The sequence below is a fragment of the Hylobates moloch genome, unplaced genomic scaffold (genome assembly GCF_009828535.3).
Source record: "Hylobates moloch isolate HMO894 unplaced genomic scaffold, HMol_V3 SCAFFOLD_17, whole genome shotgun sequence".
Taxonomy (NCBI): domain Eukaryota; kingdom Metazoa; phylum Chordata; class Mammalia; order Primates; family Hylobatidae; genus Hylobates; species Hylobates moloch.
The window spans coordinates 14,571,635-14,595,954 of NW_026652292.1; the positions used below are offsets into that span (position 1 = coordinate 14,571,635).

The 24,320-nt window shown below is 37.8% G+C and overlaps 1 protein-coding gene across 2 annotated transcripts in view; it reads left to right on the forward strand.

Annotated features, from left to right (window-relative positions):
• Positions 1 to 24,320, forward strand: part of FBXL7 (F-box and leucine rich repeat protein 7) — a 434,724-nt gene that overhangs the window by 158,446 nt on the left and 251,958 nt on the right. The gene's annotated exons all lie outside the window — the stretch shown is intronic.

Here is a 24,320-nt window from a genome sequence, read left to right on the forward strand (position 1 = left end):
AGAGACCAGCCTGGTCAACATGGTGAAACCCTGTCTCTACTAAAAATACAAAAATTAGTTGGGTGTGGTGATGGGCGCCTATAATCCCAGGTACTCGGGAGGCTGAGGCAGGAGAATCGCTTGAACCCAGAAGGCGAAGGTTGTAGTGAGCCCAGATGACGGCATTGCACTCCAGCTTGGGTGACAAGAGTGAAACTCTGTCTAAAAAAAAAAAAAAAAGTAATGGACATTTAAAATATTTGCTGACTGGAGAGCAACTTTTGAATCCTTTCATATGCTTGGAGAATTCTTTTCCTTATAAATTCTGCCTAAGGTGGAAGCCAGAAATCCACTTTATGAGCCTCTGTGACTTTGGCCCCAAGATTAAGATGCACCCTGTAAACTTTGATTCAGGAAAGAGTGATGAGAACTAGGAGGTGCTTTGAGGAATTCATTTTGTTGAGGGTGGCAGAAAAGCATACAGCTGTGGGAATCAGTGATGGAATGACCCTGGGGGTTTGGAAGGAGTACAGTGTCCTGTGGAACAAGATGCATCAGAGTAGGAATATTTTGTCCAGCTTTAGATCCAGAGAGCAACTGAGTGCTTCTCCTTGAAACTTTGGCCATCTAATACTCTTTAATACATTTATTTTTTGCTTGAACTAGTAGGAATTAGTTGTGTTTGAAACTAAAATTTTGACTAAGTGATATTGTTTGGCTGTGTCCCCACCAAATCTCATCTTGAATTGTAGTTCCCATTATCCCCACTTGTCGTGGGAGGGACCAGGTGGACATAATTGAATAATGGGGGCAGTTTCCCCCATCATGTTCTTGTGATAGTGAGTTCTTATGATAGTGAGTTCTCATGAGATCTGATGGTTTTATAAGGGGCTTCACCCTTTGTAGCATGACAAGCTGCAGACAAGAACCCCTCAGATACCAAGTTGTAGAAGGAAAGACTTTATTCAGCTGGGAGCATCAGTGGACTCATGTCTCCAAAAACCGAGCTCCCTGAGTGAGCAATTCCTGTCCTTTTTAAGGGCTTACAGCTCTAAGGGGGTCCACGTGAGAGGGTTGTGATCGATTGAGCAAGCAGGGGGTATGTGACTGGGGGCTGCATGCACTGGTAATCAGAATGGAACAGAAAAGGACAGGGATTTTCACGATGCTTTTCCATAAAATGTCTGAAATCCATAGATAACATGAGCAGTTATGTCAGGGGTTGATTTTTAACTACCAGGCCCAGGGTGCGGTGCTGGGCTGTCTGCCTGTGGATTCCATTTCTACCTTTTGGTTGTTACTTATTTATTTGGAGGCAGAAATTGGCATAAGACAATATGAGGGGTGGTCTCCTCCCTTACCTTCACTGGGACTTCTTGCCGCTGCCATGTGAAGGAAATGTTTGCTTCCCCTTCCATCCTGACTTTAAGTTTCCTGAGGCCTGCCGAGCCATGCTGAACTGTGAATCAATTAAACCTCTTTTCCTTTGTAAGTTACACAGTCTCGGGTATGTCTTTATTAGCAGTGTGAGAACGGACTGATACACTGAGTTACCCTTATAAAAAGTTAGATGGCAATTTATTAACTGGGAGAAGATAATTACAATCCAAATAACAAAGAGTGAAAACAACTAAAGAAGAAAAAATATGCAAAAGACCTAAACAGGCAAAGCAGTGAAGGAAAAAAATGCAAGTAGAAAGCTACATAACCTCCCAGATAATTAGAAAAACAATAATTAAAAAAAAAAAGTTTTAACTATCAAAGTTGCTGAAACTAAAAATATCGTTAGTTTCAGGGCTTGTATGAAGGTAGGAAGATAACTGATCTTATAGTGTGTTGGTGGAAATGTACAGGCTTAGGGCCCTGTGACCTGATAATACTCTTTACAATTAAAATGTGACTATTCATTGCTTTATTAGTTTCATTCATAAGGACTTATCTAAAAAATGAAAACAAAAACATGGGGATTTAAAGATACACAAATGCTTTCACACATAAATACAAACAAGGGTGTTTATCACAGCTCTCTCTGGAATAGAAAACATCTGGAAACAACTCAAGTGACCATCAGAAGGAGAATGATGGTGTAAGGAGTATAATGCCCACAGTTGAATTCTAAAGCACTTTTAAAATAGGGCTATCTGTATCAGCTTTAAAGTATTTTCTAGATGTATTATTAAAGGAAAACATCCAATGACAATGTTGTCACCATATAAAAGATTATATGTATAATCTAAGCAAAGTTAATATTATAGAAGATATGCACCAAATTGCTGATAGTGCTTATATTCTGGAGGAGAGATTGAATGTGGGAGGGAGAAACTATAAACTTTATTTCAGATATTTCTTTATCGTTTACATTTGGCACTTTTACTTTTGTAAACCAAATGACTATGAAAAATGCATGATAGTGAATTCCATACCACCATCACAGTTACATCCAACAGCTTGTTATTTGTAACATGGAGAGGTCTGCTTATTCACTTTATTTTTCCTGCTTTGACTCCTTGAGGAGTGAGCCACATTTCCATCAGCAAGGGTGTCCCCTTTAGGCAGGGATACTCACTCCTAGACCAGCTCTGGTAGAAACATCTTGATTCTTCCCACTCCCATGCCCTCTGTAAGTTTCCTGCTTCTTTCTCAAAGAAAGTGGATACTTATCATTACCAATCACTGAAGCATCTCAAAGTTCAGTTGCAAAAGAAAAATTTCTTGGGAGAGAAAATGGTCCCCACTCTAGCTTCATTGTAAATTTTCTTTTGAGATGGAGCTTCACTCTTGTTGCTCAGGCTGGAGTGCAATGGCGTGGTCTCGGCTCACTGCAACCTCCACCTCCTAGGTTCAAGTGATTCTCCTGGCTCAGCCTCCCGAGTAGCTGGGATTACAGGAGTCTGCCACCATGCCTGGGTAATTTTGTATTTTTTTGGTAGAGACAGGGTTTCACCATGTTGGTCAGGCTTGTCTCAAACTCCTGACCTCAAGTGATCTGCCCGTCTTGGCCTCCCAAAGTGCTGGGATTACAGGCGTGAGACACCGTGCCTGGCCCATTGTAGATTTTCTAAAGCATGTATAGCTTCCAATTTATCTCTCCAGACTCCCACTGAGTCATAAAAAGGCATATAAGTTCATGTTAATTTAATGTTATTCTACCCACATATTAGCATGAGGTTATATTTATGACATAGCCAAGGTGGGTTGTTAGATGATGTATGTTCACTTGATAGTACACTGAAGTCCTTCCAGTAATCTAACCACACAGCCCATTTTGCAGAACTTGGAGTGTAATCTAACTATTTTTTAATGATTGTGGTCCCTCTTCTTTTGTTTTTGCAGCATTTCCTATGACATGTTGTGGTTTTGTCTAAGATTGAGCATCTTGTTTTCGTCACTTCAAATTCCTTTCAAGGAATTCACCATTCCAAGGCGAACCACCTGTTATTTTCTTGAAGCTGCTAGACAGTCCATGTAATTTTTCCATATATCTGACTGTTAGGAAGCAGCCTTTTATATTGAGAAAGTCATTCATTTATTTCTACCTTTTTTCTGTTGGTTTTAGGATGACACAGATTCAAATAATTTCAAATTATAAATGTTTATTTCTAGTATATAGAAAAACAGTTGAATTTTATGGATTGACTTGGATCCCGTGTCCATGCTAAAGTAATTTATTAGCTTTAATAGGTTGTCAGTTCTTTGAGATTTTCTATGTAGATGATCATGTCGTCTGCAAATAAAAGCATTTTTAGTTCTTCCTTTCTAAGTTGTATCTTGTTTTTTCGCTTTGCCTTATGGTTAGCTAAAACTTCTGCATAATATTGACTAGAAGTAGTGACAGCATACATCCTTTCCTTGTTCCCAATTTCAGGAAACAAAGCATTGTCTTCAAATAATATATAGTTATAAGTTTTTTTGATAGATATTCTTTTATTTATTTATTCAATGATATTTATTTTAAGTTTGAGGTTACATGTGAAGGTTTGTTACATAGGCAAACTCGTGTTATAGGGTTTGTTGTACAGATTATTTTATCACCCATGTGTGAAACCCAGTACCCAGTAGTTATATTTTCTGCTCCTCTCCCTCCTCCAAACCTTCACCCTCAAATAGGTTTAAGCTTTGTGCTCATAAATCCTCATTATTTAGCCCCCACTACAAGTGAGAGCATGCAGTATTTGGATTTCTGTTCCTTCATTAGTTTGCTAAGGATATATTATGGCTCTACCTCCATCCATGTTTCCACAAAAGACATGATCCTGTTCTTTTTATGGCTGCACAATATTCCATGGTGTATATTTACCACATTTTCTTTCTCCAGTCTGTCATTGATGGGCATTTAGGTTGATTCCATTTCATTGCTATCAGAATAGTGCTGCAATGAACATTTGCATGCATGTATCTTTTAATTGGTGTAATATGGTATCTCATTTTGATTAACAGCATCTGTTAATTGGTGTGATATGGTATCTCATTTTGGTTTTTGATTTGCATTTCTCTAATGATCAGTGATGTGCTTTTTGTCCATGTGTTTATCAGCTGTATGTATGTCTTCTTTTGAAAAGTGTCCATTCATGTTCTTTGCCCACTTTTAAATTTAAAGGGTTTGTTTGTTTTTCTCCTGTAAGTGTGTGTAAGTTCCTTATAGATGCTGGATATTATACCTTTGTCAGATCCATAGTTTTCAAATATTTTCTCCCATTCTGTAGATTGTCTGTTTACTCTGTTGATAGTTTCCTTTTCTGTGCAGAAGCTCTAAAGTTTAATTAGATTCCACTTCTCAATTTTTGCTATTGTTGCTATTGCTTTTGGTGTCTTTGTCATGAAATTTTTGCCTGTTCCTATGTCCAGAATAGTATTGCCTAGATTGTCTTCCAGGGTTTTTACTGTTTGGGGCTTTACATTGAAGTATTTAATTCATCTTGAATTGATTTTTGTATATGGTGTCTGAGAGGAGACCAGCTTCAATCTTCTGCATGTGGCTAGCCAGTTATTCCAGCACCATTTATTGAATGTGGAGTCTTTTCCCTATTGTTTGTTTTTGTCAGCTTTGTCAAATATCAGATTATAGGTGTGTGACCTTATTTCTGGGCTCTCTATGCTGTTCCATTGGTCTGTGTGTCTGTTTTTGTACCAGTACCACGCTGTTTTGGTTACTGTAACCCTGTAGTATAGTTTGAAGTCGGTAATATTATGCCTCTGGCTTTGTTCCTTTTGCTTAGGATTGCCTTGGCTATTTGGGCTCTTTTTTTGGTTGCATGTGAATTTTAAAATCGTTTTTTCTAGTTGTGTGAAGAATGTTTTTGGTAGTTTGATACGAACAGCATTGAATCTGTAAATTGGTTGGGCAGCATGGCCATTTTAATGATATTGATTCTTCCTATTCATGAGCATGGGATGTTTTTCCATTTGTTTGTGTCTTCTCTAATTTCTTTGAGCAGTGTTTTGTAATTCTCATTGTAGAGATCTTTCACCTCCCTGATTAGCTGTATACCTAGGTATTTTATTCTTTTTGTGGCAATTGTGAATGGGATTGCTTTTCTGATTTGGCTCTTGGCTTGGCTGTTGTTGGTGTATAGGAAGGAATGCTAGTGATTTTTGTACATACATTTTGTATCCTGAACTTTACTCAAGTTTTTATCAGCTGAAGAAGCTTTGGGGCCAGCTTTCAAGGGGTGCTTCTTACTTTTGCCCATTCAGTATAATGCTGTCTGCAGGTTTGTCATAGATGGCTTTTATTATTTTGAGGTATATTCCTTTGATACCTCATTTATTGAGAGGTTTTAATATGAAGTCTATTGAATTTTATCAAAAGCCTTTACCCTGTCTATTGAGATAATGATGTGAGTTTTGTCTTTAGTTCTGTGTATGTGATGAATCATATATATTGGTTTGTATATGTTGAACCAACCTGGCCTCCTGGGATGAAGCCTACTTGATCGTGGTGGGTTAGCTTTTTGATGTGCTGCTGGATTTGGTTTGCAAGTATTTTGTTGAGGGTTTTTGCATCAATATTTATCAGAATATTGGCCTGCTCCTTTATTATTGTGTGTTTGTGTTAAGAACACTTAATGTAAGATCTACCCTCTTAGCAAATTTTAAGTACACCATACAATATTGCTATTTATAGGCAGGTCTTGCTTTTTGAAAGTCAGTTATTATATCTTTGATGTCTTTTTTTTTTCTAATTGGGGTGTTTGTACCATTTACATCTATTGTAATTGTTGACATGGTTGGATTCTTATCTACCAACTGGCTACTTGTTTTCTCATAATCCTGTCTGTTCTGTTTTCCTTTCTTCTTTTCTTGCCTTCCTTTGGATTATTTTGCTGTTGTTTTTATGATTACATTTTATCTCCACTCTCGCTGTTTAGTTATATCTCTTTTAAATTTTTTTATATGGGGGTTTCTCTAAGCTGTATAGTATACATAATTAGCTTACCACAATCTACCTTCAGATAGTATTGCAAGATTTTACCTTATAGCATGAGAAACTCACAGCAGTATACACCCATTTTTCTCTCAATCTTTGTGCTATGTGGTCGTGTATTTTATTTCTCATATTTGTAAACTCTACAATCTATGTTACTATGTTACCTAGACATATAATTATCTTTAGAAATGATTAAAATAAGAAAAGTATCTTTAGTATTCATCTTCACTTTTATCTTTTCTGGAGTTTACCATTACCTTGAGAAGATTCAAATTTTTCTTTTTTTTTTTTGAGACGGAGTCTTGCTCTGTCACCCAGGCTGGAGTGCAGTGGCATGATTTTGGCTCACCGCAACCTCCGCCTCCCGGGTTCAAGTGGTTCTCCTGCCTTAGCCTCCCAAGTAGCTGGGATTACAGGCAGGTGCCACCACGCCCAGCTAATTTTTGTATTTTTAGTGGAGATGGGGTTTCACCATGTTGGCCAGGATGGTCTCGATCTCTTGATCTCATGATCCGCCTGACTCAGCCTCCCAAAGTGCTGGGATTATAAGCATGAGCCACCACGCCCGGCTTCAAATTTTCTTCAAGCATCCTACTCATTTCTGAAGAAATTCCTTTAACATTTTGTTGTGGTTTTGCTTTTGTTGCTTTGGCCTTTGGTAATAAATTTTTTTCAGTTTTGTTTTTTTTTTTGGTCTAATAAAATCTGTATCTTGACATCATTTTTGAAAGATATTTTCACAGGTATAGGATTCTGGGTTGGCAGTTTTTTGTTTTTCTTTAATACCGTAAATATGTTACTTGTCTTCAGGCTTACATTGTATCTTATAAAGAAGTTTGCTGTCATTCCTCTTTTTTTCTTCAGTATGTTGAGGTACTTTTCTCCCCTTAGTGCCTTAAGCCTTATGCTTTTAATAAAAGAGAGATTCAGGGAAATGGGTGATGATTCATGCTTGCTCCCAGCAGTAGCTATCATTTCTTGAATACCAGCACCACTGAAATAGGTTCTATCATTCTCCTTCCATACCCCCCAATTTTTACCATGAGCTCCTGGGGGAGGCCAGTGAAAAAGCTTACTAGTGAGTGAAACTCTTCCTGTGTCCTGGACCTTTAGCTTTGTAAACTAACCCTCTAGTCCAAACTTGGTCTTTAAAAAACCATGATACTTTTAAGTGATTTCTCTCTACCTATCTATACAGTGGCCACTTCTTCCTCCTGTGATCTGCCAAAGTTAAAAGGATTCTTGTCTCCTGTCTCTCCTTGGAATTCAATTTGGGTTGCTTTATGAGCTCAGTTCTTAGACAGGGCTTACAATTTCTTGGCTTTCTCTTATCACCAAAGTGGGAACACTTCCAACTTTCTACACCCTAAATTGTTAGGACTTTGAAGTTGTTTACCATCTTAGATGCAGTTTTATTAACAGACTACAATTTGTTTATAGCCCATTTAAATTAGCCCAAAATAAAAATAATCCTTCAGATGAACAGAGTAGAGTAGTTCATATCCACAGCTATATACTTGTCAATGTGAATTCAGCTTTTACTGGGTCTCATGAATTATTGGATCATAATGTATTTGCGCTCAAAGTATCTGCCAAGTCATTTTCACGTATTCCATCACTGCTAAGCCATTTGTTCCCAATCTTGCACTTTGGGTTGCTTTTTTAATCCCCTGAGCAAAGTTTTATATCATTTTAAATGATAGTTTTAGAACTATGTAATCTTTTTAGCTCAGGATCTGTATCTATATAAAGAGAACTATAGAATCAGGATCTATATCTATACAAAGAGAATAATATAATCAGGATCTAGAGGATCCTAATCTGTCACTCAACAGAGTTGTTGTCCCTTCCATTAGTCATTGATAAAACTATTGAATAGGTCACAACTGAGTCCAGAGACAGTTCTGCCCAAAATAGCTCCTTCTAAATTTGGTATCGATTCATAAATTGATACATTGAACTTGATAAAATTCATTTAATTAATCTTGTTTTTATTTCTTATTATTTTTGGTTGTAATTCTGAGTTGTGTTTTTGTAGGACCACATATATATTTTTAAATGTTTATTATATTTTTATTGTGGCAAAATACAGATAGCATGAAATTTACTGTCTTAATTACTTTTAAGTGTACAATTCAGTGGTAGTAAATACAGTCATAATGTTGTGCAATCATCACCATCATATATCTCCACTGTCTACTATATTTACAAACTATATTTATTTCTGCAACAACTTTGTGCAAGAAGAAAATGGTGTCAGCTGTACATAGTAACGCCATGCTAGCTATTAATGATCACTACTTCAACTTATAGACACTTTCACACCACCCCTTAAGAATCCATAGTAATATCTACAGTTTGGGGAGTGTACTTGCTCATTTTTTGAAAATCATATCATAACATTGTCTTATTCTTCTGGCATCATTCCCATTTTCCACAACTTTTCAAATGTTATTTTCAGTGATTTTAGGTAAATGTTCTATTGGTACTCCAGAACAATTTTGCCTGAGGTAGAAAACTGGAACACACTTGGATCATATTGCAGCTATTCTCTGACTTTCTTTATTCACTTTTGGATTTGCAATATTTACCTATTTTTGTTCCACCATTTTCAAATGGTGGCTCATCTGCATTGTTAGAGAAAACAAAAAATAAAGTGAGATAGCTCTCTCTTTGTCATTTCTTATTATCTCTGGGCTCCAAGAAGAGCTTTTAGCCCTGCGTTGGTCTTAGTTGATCAATTATCAATGTGTTATCAAGTTTTTATTTTAATATCAGTAATCTTTTATAAGAGTTTTAAGTATTAGAACCTTGTTTGTGGGATTACTATGTGTTGGAAATTGGAGACTTCTGTACTTTAACTTTTTAAGAAATAAAAGAGAAACTTTATGGGGATATATTGATGGTAAATTGTAGTCATTAGTGCATAATATTGGAAGTTTAGGAAGTGAATGATAGTAAGTATGTGCCAGTAGCAATCCTAGGCTAACATTTCACATTCACATTAATTGAAGCAGGCACACTTTCATTTGGAGTATGTTCTTTTCTTTTTATGGTGATAATGCATGCCAGAACATTGATCTCAAACTTAAATTCATTTTTTTCAGGCCAATTTCATCTGATGGAATCAGCTTTACTGTCTGAAGTAGGCAGACAGTAGCAGGAAAGAAAACATCATCAAATAATAGTGTACTACCTGTGAGGCACTACTTTCTAAAACTTTAACCTATTACTTTTGGAAAAGACTTGAATGTCTTATTCCTGGGAAAGAATACTATGCTTGATAAACCTAAGAAGAGTTTCTGGGAAGTTAGGGTGAGGATCACCCTAAATTTGCACTGTAGAGTGTAAATTCCATTCGAATATCCACCTATTTTGATTCTGTCTAAGAAAATTGGTGGGCCAGTTCATTTTCTTTTGGCATTATCTGTTTTTGGCAGGCCCAGCAATATAGCTGCTAATTCTACTTCGACATTACACACATCCTTTATTTTCTTCTCCAAGCCTACTTCTCTTCTGTTCATTCACCCTATCTTGTAGTCTTAAAATCTTGCTGGGTCTTCATTCTTCCCTCCTGTGTGCCAACATTCAAGTGATATCCAGTCCTGAGATGTGCTCCATATTATTTTCTTTCTAGTCACTAGAAACTTTCCTTTGGGCCTTCATTTATTTTTGGTGATATTAACCTTCAACTTAGATTCGTATCTCTGCCCAGCAGTTGTGTAGCCTTGAATCACCTCTTTGATCCACTGTTTGTGCATCTTAGAAATGTTGACAGTAATATTACCTCTTCATAGGCTGCTGGAAGCGTTAAGTGAGCACAGTATGCAGACTAGCAAAGATTCATTGTTTGTATCATTACCTCTGCCACTGTAACTACTACCATTGCCAACACCTTGCCCCCCCATACTGCAGATCCAACCTGATGAGCCATCTAATCTAGCAGGGGCTCTAATCAGCCTCGAAAACTGATTCTAACTCCTTAGTTAGGCACAAATGCCCGTCTCACTCTCAGCTCTGCTGATAGCCACATCCCTGACTACATTGAATTGTTCCCTATGTCTGTATCTTTGCATTGTTAACTGAAAAATCTTAATACTGACCAGCTTCTACGTTTTTCCTCAAGATCATGTCAAAACCTCTATTAGCTTCCTAGTATCCATTCCTCCTACTCCTTTATATTTGTGTGTGTGTGTGTGTGTGTGTGTGTGTGTGTGTGTGTGTGTGTTTTCCTGGCTCTTGTTTTCCTGGAATAAAGAATACATTTCCCACAAGCTGGGTATGGCCATTTGACTAAATTGTGTCCAGTGTTAACAAGTGGATACTGTGCATGTGTCTTCTGGAAAATGTCATTAGATGGAGGGAGCATGCCCATTTTTCCTTCTTCTCCTCATTTTGACTGATGGCTGGATCTTGAGCAGCCACCTTGGACCATGAAGTGGAAAGCCATATTTTGAAAACAGCAGTACAGCAAGATAGAAAGAATTTGGATCTCCATTTGCCCTGGCCTGCTAACTTCCAGGCTTTTTATATGAGGAAAAGTAAAACTCATCAAGTTTATACTGTTATTTTGGATTTCTGCTAGGTGCAGCAGAACTCATTTCTAACTTATGTAAAGACCTAGATCAGGAGGTATCCTTCGTCTCTGCTCCCAACATAATTTGTATATCATGAAATTATATTTCTTGTCAAATTACATGTCTGCATTTTAGTTTTTCCATTTATAAAATGAGGATGAAAAATGAAAACCTCTATCTGAGGACTGTTACCATGAGTAAATGAGATAATACATATAAAATGCTTAGAGTGAGGGATCACTAAATATATAGGCCTTATTGTTTCTGCTGCTGCTGTTAGTACTCCTGTGTCACACATTTCACAGTGAGTGCTTCAAAATCCAGGTCTCTGTGTTACTCATCTTTGTGTTCCTTCCCAGTGTTCACGCTCGAATTTGACATATTGAGCAGATGCTAACTAATTGTAGCCTATCAATAATTTTTTTTTAAAAGGAGTGGAACTTTTCAAAAGCATCCGAGTGTAGAATGTTTTCGTATTGAGGTATGATTGACCTACTAAAAGGTGTACATACTTAATGTATATACCTCGGTGAGTTTGAAGATAAGTTCAGGAATTTTAGGCACCGAGAAAATGCGCTTCTCAGACTAACTGACTGATGGCCCCAGGTGCTGTGCTGTGACCCACCAGTGCATTTATCCCAGAGTTGTGCTGAGCATGGCCAATGATTGATCATGGAGGAGACACTAGCGTGGGATGCAGGACTGCTCTTACATACGTTTTTAGGCTTAGTGACTCCTCATTGGCTTTGCCAAAACTCTCTTAGAACTACACTCCCGTCTAAGACTCTTCCTACCTTCCTTCCTCCCACCTCTCCACCACAGGGATCAGCCCTGCATTTTGTTCTGACAACTCTCAGCCCTGTGCAGCTCCTTCCGTATTCTTCCTAATGGTATCACCCATGCTCCCTCCCACCCATAAGTTACTTGAACATCTAATCCTGTCATGGTAAGTTTCTCAGAGGACCCAAAGTAACACATACAATGATGATTATTAATGTTAATGTGGATTAATACAGGAACCCTCTTTACAGGAACTTAAATGCTGCAGTAAATTATGGTATTGTTTCAAAATATTTGCTGCACCTTCTTGAGGGAAGAGCATATATCTCCATTTCATTGATGTCAGGCTCCCTCATGTCACTTCTCCTGCCGTGAAATGTGAGTGGAAATGATGTGTCACTTCCAGGTGGAAGCTTTAAGAGACATCATTTGGTTTTCTCATTCTCTTTTTCTCTGCCACAAAGACCAGAGAGTATTGATGTGGATACTGTGCCGTCAAGATAGTCTGTAGCAGGTGTGTAACATGAGTGAGGGAAAGCTGGTGTGTTGTTTTGGGGATTATTTGTTACTACAGCATTACCTTGGTTGAGTAGACTGATAAATATGTTGAAATTTCATTGCATAGAGCAATCAACTGCAACAGAAAAAGTCTATCTTAAGAGCTAAAAGCTCTTTCTTCCATCTGAATGAAGCACATAAATTGTTTCTTATAAAGTAAAAATAACTAATAAAACTTCTAATTTCATCATCGACCATATGACTGAATCATTGTTTCTCTCTATTGTTTAAAATTAAAAGTGTTTCTCCATATGATTACATTTGTGTTTGTGATTGGCATTGGATCACCTACCTGCCCCCTCTAACTTTTCCTTCATTACAGCAGAGCCATCCCACTGGTCAGGGGGCACAATACATAGCCCAGATCTTTAGTTTATTGTCTACACTTACCAAAGTCAAAGTTTGTGGAATAGGCTGGGCGTGGTGGCTCACACCTGTAATCCCAGCACTTTGGGAGTCTAAGGCAGGTGAATCATCTGAGGTCAGGAGTTCGAGACCAGCCTGGCCAACATGGTGAAACCCTTTCTCTAGTAAAAATACAACACTTAGTCCCATGCGGTGGCATGCGCCTATATTCCCAGTTACTCGGGAGGCTGAGACAGGAGAATCACTTGAACCTGAGAGGTGGAGGTTGCAGTGAGCCGAAATCATGCCACTGCACTTCAGCCTGGGTGACAGAGTGAGACTCCAGCTCAAAAAAAAAAAAAAAAAAAAACCCAACACACACACAGTGGAACAAACAACTCAGTTCCCCTCTTTACACACTCACAGCCCTTTCCTCACTATCTAGTTCTTTATCTGCTGCATCAGTCTTTCCAAACATCCTCAGCTCTTATGCCCTGGTGGAGCTAAGTGAAACATGAGTTGCTTTGCCTTCTCCTTTAATTATTCTCTGACTTCATTTGCACAGATCTTCTTTCATTATTATGTGAGAAGGAGGGCCTGAAGTCAAGGTAACCGAGAGTGGTGCATGCTGTGTTCCACTTGAGCTGTACCTTTGCTCCATTTGAACAATTTCAGGTGTGTGCTCAGCTCCTCCCACTTTTGTAGTGGGAAGAATGCAAAGTTGCTATAGTTTTGTACTCTATATTTTGTCTGCTTTTTTCACAAGGTCGTGTAGAACAATATACTGGTTCCTAAGCTCTTTCACTGTATCCCTTTAATTTCAACTAACTAACTCTTAAGCCTTCTTCTATATAAATCGGTTTCACTTGAATCAATAATGCCACAGTGAGCACTGGATATTTTCTTTAACATTTTCGCTCATTCAATAAGGCCTCTGCTGTGATACGTAAAAATTCACCTGCTTATGCTAGATGAGTTAGTTTTTTTTAAATAACTATCAGCTTAGGCTAATGAATATTCTTAGTTTTTAGGACTCATAATTAATAATCCCTAACTCTGATTTTGTTTTTACACTGATCTTAGCCAAAAGGCTGAGAAGTGATGACTGTTTTTGAGATGAAACTAATTCCTCTCTGCCTCAGGATGATTCTATTTTGGTTTAGTTACCACAAAGATATTAGTGGTTATGATCAATGACTATGGTTATAGGTGTAACAAAGGCCAACAGTTTCAGAATTTTGTCAGTGGTGGTACAATTTAGAGGCTTAATGTTGCATTGAAACCAAAAAATTAGATGATTTAGTTCATTTAAGAATGTCAAGATCCAACTTTGATTTTCTTTGTCATCTCGAAGGCTTGGTCTGATCGATCTTGTAAGTGGGATATGGGCAGAGAGAAATATACAACCTTTGAAAGGCATTTTGGGTTCCTTGGGTGAGAGTGGCATCTTATTAACAAAAGAATGTGAAATGTTAAACATAAATGTTTATAGTAGGTCTGAAACGATCCCTGTTACTGGGAGTTTCTAATGCTAATAATGTTGGTTACTGTAAAAATCCTCTCAAAATTAGATAAAAGCAACCCGAACTCATCCCATGACTCTACTCTGGGTTGTGTCAATGAAAGGAGCCTCTGCTTTATTTTGCCTGCCTTTTAGGGAAAGAAAAAACCATGGCACTTACTCTCTGTGTCTTTGTAGGTATCGTTTGACCATATAAGAATACAGCAAGGAGGGATATTTGCAAGACATCTTAATGTCTTTAAATGGATTTCTTCCAGGAACATTAGCAAGTAATGTCTTTAAACTACTTGAAAGAGGTATTATGTTAAAGATCTTTAACTCCTCAAAATATCCTCAACGTTTATTTTATGTGGTTAAAACACCTTTGGCTAGTATTGCATCTCTTTTTCCTCCTATTTAAAGTTAGCTATATTAACAGTGTTTTCATTTAGTTTCTAAAAATGATTCTGTTTTCATAGATTTTACGCTGGAAATAACATTCTAGCAAGTCTTTTAAAATCTGAAGTTGTACATTCAAATATGATTTTGTAATTTTCTTTTTTTTTTTTTTTTTTTTTTTTGAGAAGGAGTCTCACTGTCGCTCAGGCTGGAGTGCAGTGGCACCATCTCAGCTCATTACAATCTCTGCCTCTCAGGTTCCAGCAATTCTCCTGCCTCAGCCTCCCAAGTAGCTGGGACTACAGGCACAAGCCATCACACCTGGATAATTTTTTATTTTTAGTAGAGATGGGGTTTCACCATGCTGGCCAGGCTGGTCTCTTAATTCCTGTCCTTAAGTGATCCACCCGCCTTGGCCTCCCAAAGTGCTGGATTACAGGCATGAGCCACCACACCCGGCCTGTAATTTATTTTTCTAAATTTAATGTCTGTCAATTGTCCACCTGTCTTTTTTCTTCTGTTTTGCAAAATGTATTTGGGTGCTATTTTTAGCCTTATTTGACCGTTCCACCAGATTTTCCAGATGAGTGAAAGTACTTTTTCCGTGGAGTTTCCTTGGATCCTTAAAACCCGTATAGTGGCTGGGTGCGGTGGCTCATGCCTGTAATCCCAGCACTTTGGGAGGCTGAGGCAGGCTGATCACCCGAGGTCAGGAGTTTGAGACCAGCCTGGCCAACATGGTGAAACCCCATCTCCACTAAAAGTACAAAAATTAGCTGGGCCTGGTGGCAGGCGCCTGTAATCCCAGCTACTCGGGAGGCTGAGGCAAGAGAATTGCTTGAACCCGGGAGCCAGAAGTTGCAGTGAGCCGAGACTGCGCTACTACACTCCAGCATGGGTGACAAGAGCGAGATCCCATCAAAAAAAAAAAAAAAAAAAAACTGAAGTTAGAGAAAAATGCTAAATAATCAGATTGAAAGTAATACTCTCAACCCTATGGATGGTTTGTAGTGCTTTGTAATTAAGGTCATCTAGTAGTAGTTGCTACAATAAAGTTTTGGAATTGAGTCTTGGTGTATAAACTGATTGTAAACATTCACCATGGAACACAGAGACACATTTTTAAGCAGGCGTTATTCTTCCAAATGAATTTTGTCCTTTGGAGTGGTCACATGGTAAGAATGTGCACAGAATCCAACAGTGTTACCATTGCTTAAACATTTTTGGGTCTCCTTGGGATTGTCTTCAGAGTCTCTAAGCCACAGAAAAAAGTTAATCTTGTCCTTTTAGTTATACTTCATTTTTGACCCCTATGAGTATCCCCAAGCCTTATCATCTACTTTATTTGTACATCTTGGCTGTTAATTATTATTATTAGTTTTTAGTATTCAGCCAACACATCTTTAAAGAACAGGGGTCTTCTGCCATTTATGTTTTAAACCTCAAAGTCAACTCCAAAAGGGAAAGATCCAAAAAAAAAATGTGAATCAATGACAGCTTACTGGAAAAAGCATGTAATTCCCTGAGCAGATTATCTTGCAAGTGAGAACGTGCGTTTGGATGTAAATCTGCAGTGTTGGGAAAATCAATCACATTGTGTTCTACTGTTATAGAGGAAAAACTAAGTATAGCCTTTAGAGCCTTTCAGGTTAGCTCAAAAAGAGCTCCACTACTTACCATGTGGTATCAGGTGTCTTTTTGAACCAGCATTTCCTTAGCTTTGAAACAGAAGCGTGATAGCAACCTCATAGACTAGGTTAAGAACTAGTGATAATTCATTGCAATGCCTGGGATCACGCCAGGCTCAATAAATGGCACATATATGATGTTAATGTTATCACAATATCTGTACATAGTTCACAGAAGAGTTTATTTAGCTGTTGATAATAGCTGTATTATTGAATATCAATTCTTACATTATAGAAGGATGTAGATGTATGATGAAGTTTCATGAAAGGTTTTACAAAGGGCCAGACCTGACTATTACTGATTGCTCAAAAGGTTTTGAAGGAAAGGCACTGATAGCAATGACCAGATTGAGAAAGGGTCTGCAGAGAATTAACATAGCAGATCCAACCAGGTTGGCTATAGGGTTTCTATTCAGAACGCAAACTCGCGTTATGAATTATCGTCTTCGTTTGGAGAATAGCGGCACTCTACAAAGTTCATTATCATAACTCATAGGGTTTGTAATTTTACTGTTTAGGTTAAGAGTTTTTGGTTTTAACTAAAAAAAAAAAACGGAGACAATTACTAAATTTCAGAGCTATAACAGAATCCTTCCTCCCCCTAAAATTGGGTTAGAATTTAGCCCAATCTCTCCTAATCACAAAAACGCAACTGATAATTATCTCAGGCAATTCTGATATTTTGCCATCTGTGGATTTTAGTGTTTCCCTGTGTTAACAGAAAGAGTTAAGAAATTGTCTTAGTTAACTGGAAAATTGTTGTTTGACCTGATAAACTCAGAGCATTTCTTCCAGCTAGATCATTAAGATTCCAGGACTGACCTCAAGAAGACCCTCTGGAATTCATAGCACTGCAGACATGTCAGTGGTCAGTCTGTGTTATGTGAATGAACCTGATATCAACAGAGTTTCCCCCAAGACCTCCTTGAACTGCCACAGGCACGGTCAAATAGATTATCTGCATTTATTTTGGAATCGAAACTAAATCAGCAATCAGATGAATAATGTATCAGTTGTAGTGCCTGGAATGGGATGCCAACTCCCTAAAAAATGCCACTGAGCAAAAATACACTTTATCTTCAAAATGTTATGTTTTATCTTGCTCATATATTAATTGAAAGTATTTTTGCTGTAGTTGAACTTTTAGAATCAGATTTCTTTTTATGAAATATACTTGTATCCTCTGAATGTTAAGAAATCCTGTATATGCAAGGTTTTGTCCTGAATCTAGGCATTGTCTGAAATAAATAATGGAAGGTATACAACTTACTGTCTGATTAACAAATAACACAATCTTGTATCATCTAATTTCTTCTAGATATATTGGAACAAAGTGTTGGCCTTTTGAAGGCCTGCAAAGCTGTTGAATTGCTTCCATTCACCATTTCAATGAGCTTACATAAGTCTCAGCTAATTTTATCTACTTACTGAACTGAGATATAATGTCTTATTTTGCATGGATTGGGAAGAAATGTGCAGCAGGAAAGCTATTGGCCATGCAGCTTTGCCCTCTCAGGGGGCTTCTATTCCCACCACTGATCACAGATTTGTTGGATTAAATACCTGCTAATATGCAATTTATAAAATTCCCCTTCTCTAGGTTCTGAGCAGTCTATCCTCTTACTAAGGGTGCAATTTGAAAGATTCTGAATGTATTTTGAATGCTTTTAATAGGGCCATTCATTTTATCATACAAATTTTCATTCCCTGGTTTGAGTTAGATTTCTTTTGACACCGAAGAGAAGAACTGTATAATTGTGTTATTCCTTAATTATTTTTCATCTCTTTTTGAATGATAGAAATTGGCCGTGAGAATGGAGTCTGGTAGTGGCATCATAAGAACACAAAGTAACATTAATGGAGACAGGGTCATTGTAGGTAGAGTTCTCACTGCTTCCAACTAACTGCTGTACGTGCTCTCCATAAATCATGTCCTCCATATCATTGATAACCTCTAAATTATATCAGTCCCGCTTCCTGGATCTCCTCTCCCGATCTGGAATTAAACTGCCCTGCTTAGGCCTCATTTTTTCTTTATTAGGTGTTAACTGCCTCCAGTGTCCTCTCCTTAAAACCATTCACCAACTTGGCTGGGAGGGGTGGCTCATGCCTGTAATTATCCGGGGGGCCCTTTTCAGCTCTAAAATTCTATCTAAACCATCTTTGTAGATGTTTTTTAAGTAATGAGTTGGTTTAAAAGTGAACAAGGGAAGACTAATTTTTCTTTTTCACTTTTCTGCTGTCATATCCGATTGGTCTAAAAGTTTTTCTTGACCTGACTTTTTGATCTTTAAAATGCAGCAGGATATTGATGCCAAGGTTTTCACTGGACTTTGTAATTTGAGAAGCAGAAAATATGGTTATGCCTTTCAAAAACAACTGCAAAGCTTTTTGTTTTTGTATTTTTTAAAATCTTACTCAAGCTTTTCAAAACAATAACTTTCTGGTTCTTAGTGGCTATCTCAGACAGTTTTATGGAAAATATTTCTTATAGAGACAGAAAAGATTCCCACCCAGTTAAATGTTTCATCTTCTGTGATTTGCCCTGCAAGGAGCTCACCTGTGTGTTGAGAGGGCGTCTAGCTTTGGGCTCCAATTACAAGAGCGGGGTCATAGGTGGCCATGCTGCAGGGCACGGCTGTTCAGAGGGGGCTGGCCAAGGAAAACACTTTCTTGAGCATTTGAAGCAGAAGATGAAACAGACGCTTTTTAGCTAGGAAAGCGCTCATGAACGTGTCCGCAAGTAAATGTTCCATATGTTAAATCCTGACTGCAGTGGAAGCAGCTTGTCATTAAGTATGCTACCTGGGAAATCTCCAGTCAAACACTCCATACCTGCCATTTTATATTCTTTGATTGGAAAACCACACATTAAATATGGTTCTCAACTTTAAAAGCAGCACTTTCCAATGCAGACATTAAGTGCTTGTGGTAAAAATGGAAATACAAACAAACCTCTTTCATGTTGGCTGAATCATCATCGCTCTTATTATCATCAATAGCAATAGGAAAAATTTATATCTCACCAGTAACCCTGCTATTCTTTTTGGGGTAGAGAAGTAGTTATGAAATATAATTCCTGTCTTCAAGAAATTTCTAGGCTGGGCGCAGTGGCTCACGCCTGAAATCCCAACACTTTGGGAGGCCAAGGCAGGCAGATCTCTTGAGGACAGGAGTTAGAGACCAGTCGGGTTAACATGGTGAAACCCTGTCTCTACTAAAACAAAGATTAGCTGGGTGTGATGGAGTGTGCCTGTAGTCCCAGCTACTCAGGAGGCTGAGGCAGGATAATTGCTTGAACCCGGGAACTGCAGGTTGCAGTAAGCCAAGATCGCACCATTGCACTCCAGCCTGGGCATCGCAGCAAGACTCCAAAAAAGAAAGAGCGAGAGAGAGAAAGGAAAGAAGGAGAAAAGGAGGGAAGGAAGGAAGGAAGGAAATTTCTAGACAGGAGAGAAACAACATGTCAACAGAAGTTGTGAAAGGTGTGAGCACTAACTAATTTCTCAGTGAAATCTTTTTTAGTTTGGGGAGAATTTTATTAAAATCATTGATCAGAGTCAGAAACAAAGTTTTTCAATAAAATGACATGTCTCAGGGTGTATCTCAGGCTACCGTGTGTATTTAGTTTCTGAACCACCACCCTGGTCAGCCATTTAAAAAATACTAACATTAGTGGTGGAGGTAAAGGACAGTGGTAAATTGTGAATTTCTAGTCTTTTTAAAGTCTGATTATTACCCTAACCCCTCTTTTTCTATAGCTTCATGTCCTAAAAAAGGTGACACCTTTCTTAAACCACCTTTCACCTTTCTAAGAAAGGCCACCTTTCAGCCGGAACATTACATTTGTCAATTTCTCTGCAATGTCTTGACCAAAAATGGAACACTCTGACTTTGTTTCCCATCTGTCCTTCTGTCTCCTGCATTGGAAATGAAGCTGTCTTTGCTGCCTCTGCTGAGGGCCCCTCTGAGTTGGCCAAGGGAGGCTGGAGGGATATACATCACATTACAACCTTCATACTGCCAAGTTCTAGTTAGTTTCAGCAATATATTTGAAAACCTCCAAAGCAAACACAGAGAGAGGAAATCAAAATTAAATTAATCCTCTCCAAGGATAAATAAAGTATGCATGTGTTCCTCTTGAGCTGACAGGGTGGAAATCAGAAAGACCCCTTTGCTTGGACTTCAGTGATACTGATGTTCGGATTCCTGATTCTTCAGCCCAGAAAATAGAAGTGCTATATAGAGCTACAAAAATCTTAAGTTCCTTACCGGTGTCATATATGTAAGAAAGCATGCCTTGATAGTTGAGAGTTATGGACATCTTCAAGATGGTGTACGTGGGTTAGCGATAGAAGGCTGTCCTGTGAAAACAGCTGTTGTCTTGAGAGGAATCAAACTCTTTCTTTGATCATGTGATCTTATCACAGTTTGGCTGTGTCCTCACCTAAATCTCATCTTGAATTGTAGCTCCTATAATTCCCACATGTTGTAGGAGGGACTTGGTGGGAGATAATTGAATCATGGGATTGGTTTCCCCCATACTGTTCTCATGGTAGTGTATAAGTCTCATGAGATCTGATGTTTTTATAAGGGATTGCCCTTTTCTCTTGGTGCTCTCATTCTCTCTTGTCTGCCGCCATGTAAGACATGTCTTCTGCCTTTCACCATGATTGTGAGGCCTCCTTGGACATGTGGAACTGGGAGTCCATTAAATCTCTTTTTCTATATAAATTATCCAGTCTCAGATGTGCCCTTATCAGTACTGTGAAAATGGACTAATACAAATGTCGAAGAACAGAAGTGCATTTGAATATCATAAAATTTCAGGCAGCTACAAAGGGCTTTGACTTCTAGTCTTCATTTTCAGCTTTTCTGCAGACTCTCTGCCACCACGCAGCTGAAAATCCCATGTCTCTTTCAATTTTGATGATCACCTGTAATGATTCTGACTGGCGTCCTGACTCTAGTCTTTTGATCGACCTCTGCCAGGGCATTGTAGACAAACTCCAGCTATCTACTCCTCTGCTGGGAGAAGCTGAGTTATTTTTGACCAGCTTACTTGAAACTTGGTTATTTTTTCAACAATCCTCCCTGAAAGACAAGACCAAAGAAAAACCTCATTTGGTTTTACTCAGTGCTGATAAAATGCTCTCTATATTGAAACCTAATTTAACAGCGAATAGGCTTTAATGAATCGTGCTTTTGCCTTCCAGCTGCAATGCTTCTTAACATCCTTATTTCAGATGTGATTACAATCCTTATTTATGTTTTCTCAGTTTGTTTATTGACTAAGTTACATACCACACACCATCCTGGTGACTTTGCTGGGAGACTGTCTCTACATTAATTTACATATGGGGAATATTAGCAGCCATAATATACTTCATTTTTTTTTCAGAATGGTGTCTCTCGCGCACTCAAATACGCATGCCAAAATGTATTTGTTGACTAAAGTTGTGGAAAATTACATTTTTCCTTAAAAAGAACAGTAAATACTGGAGTACCCCCCCAAAAAATATCCACCGAAATATTCCCCTCAAGCATTGAATGACATTTTTAGGTGGTAACAGCCTACTGGCTCCCTGTTTGTGGTGAAGTCATGGAGAACTTTGTACTAGTCCATATAGAATAAGAGTCAATCACATCTAACAGTTCAGCCATGGGAAAAAATGAGATAATGATAACACTAAGACATGAGTAAAAAATAGACATTTGTACCATTTATAGAATTGGAGGCAAAGAAAGTAGGTTTATTTCCATTTCATAAACATTTGGCCAAATTTTCTCTTTAAATTATTGCAGGAGCAAAAGGTTAGATCATGAAAGTTAAGAGGTGACCCAAGTTTTAATTGAGCTTTTGTCTATGAAACAAGTATCTACATTCAGAATTCAATGCAGTTTTTTTCCAGTGCTTTACATATTCACTCCTGCAAATCACTGAAACCACTGAAGGCAAGGGTGTTGCTACCTTACATGGTGTTTTCATATACATTATCAAAGGCAGCTCTTCCTAAAGACATTTTCAACTTTCAGAAAATTATTCTAAGTATCATTTGTTAGAAAAATAAACCTCATTGGGAATTTTTGGGTAAAATTCTTTTAGTATATAAGAAGGTGCTAAAGTTATAATCAAAAACAGGTGTCTTACATGTGAGTTGAGCCCCTGAGATTTGCTGCACTTTTGCAATGTGCAACCTGTGTAACTATACTGGGCAGCTATTTCAGGGGAGAAATTATTCTAGGAGTTGTAAATTTATCCAGTTTCACCTTCCTGACTTATAACCAAATAGAGAGGAAAGAACCAGGTTTAAATAAATGACTTGGCCTTTTATCAGTTGGTTAAGTGTTTGGATGTCAGTAGGCTATTAATAACATACCCATAGTAGGGGAAAACAACTGTAAAGATGAGATGTCAGCCAGAAATAGTTAGGCAGATCATTGGTGTTCCATAAATGTTACCGAAGCCCGGTTACGTCATGAGTGTGAGCCAGCTTTAATCTATGGCAATAACATGGCTCCAAATGTGTGAATTTCTGAAAAAAGTTTTAGGATGCTCTGCCAATGTATTATGTTGTTCAATTTTATTTGTTGCTCATTAGCTACTTTGACATTGTGCCAAGCACTTTCTCTCTTCATAAATGGCCACGATAATTCCATGTGGGTTATGGTTTTAATTATTCTCACTGCCTAAATGAGGAAAGTGAAGCTTAGAGCAGGATGGAGACACTACTTCAATGCTGACCTCTAAGTTCATGCCATTGATGAGCATGTAAATTACAAAATGATGAGTAGCTTTTTAGTATACCAGCAAGAATCAGTATGGAAAATATAATTGTTAAAAGACACAAACAAATGAGTGTGCATAGCATTTAAGAACAGATATGTCAAGAAATGTACGGATCATGTGTAGAACATGACAAATTTGGTAGGTGTATAAACTGCTGTAACCTTTCTGGAGGACAGTTTGACAGCTAGTGTCAAAAGCTTTATAAAAAGGCATACCTTCTAATTTTCAACCGTAATGTGAGCAATTCATCCAAAGTATGTAATTAGAAAGTTAGCGAAGATTTCCTTACAAGTTTATTCACTTTAGAATTATGCTGATAATGTCAACAACACAATTGGAAATAACCTATATACTCATCAGTAGGGGACTTTGTTAATAAAGAAAAGTATATTTATGAGCAGCTTTAAAAATGATGTCATAGAAGAAACATTCTGTTGAAAAATGTTCTCAACATATTGAAAAGTGTATAAAGGGCATAACTGAAAATGTATGATTACAGATTTGTCAAATTAGATGTTTATTTATATTCTCACATGCATAGATTAGATAAAAGACTAGAATGGTTTATATAAACCTGTTAGTAGTATTTACCAGTGGGAGGGACAATCATGGATGACCTGTTTTTCTTTTCTGCTTTTAGGTATGTTTTCTATTTTTATAACAAAACTACTTTTATTTAGAAAAACTGTACTTTTAGTCAGATAAAAGAAGTTTCAAAAAATATGGATTTAATACAGCCATTTATACTTTGATTAGATTTGAACCAAATATAAAGGTGGGTTAATGCTGGTTTTGATTTTTTTGTTTATCTCATTTGTACATTTCCTTTTTGCCTTTGTTAGGAAATAGGAATACGTCAAATAAGAACATAAGGAAATGGAATTTTATTTTTTGAAGAGTGGAACATAATTGGTGTTACCTAGGCAAGATGACTTTTTGCAAGGAATACGACATCTCTGGTTTGTTTCATTTAGTTTAGATTCATGTAAACACAGCATGTCATTCACCAGGATAATTCAGGTCTGCGTTAGTCAGAATATGCTAATGGTTCTAACACACACCAGCAATATCAGCCACTTGATATCCTAAATGTTGATTGATCAGTTGTATCATAGACCAAGGTGGTCAGAGGCAGGGTGGGGGACAGAGAGAGGAGGGGAGCTCTGCTCCATTGTGTCATTTAGACATTGGGAGCCCAGGCTTTATCCATCATAGGTGAACTTGTGGCCTGCAAAATTGCCACAGAATAAGAGGAGATACTGTTGAGGTTCCTTCG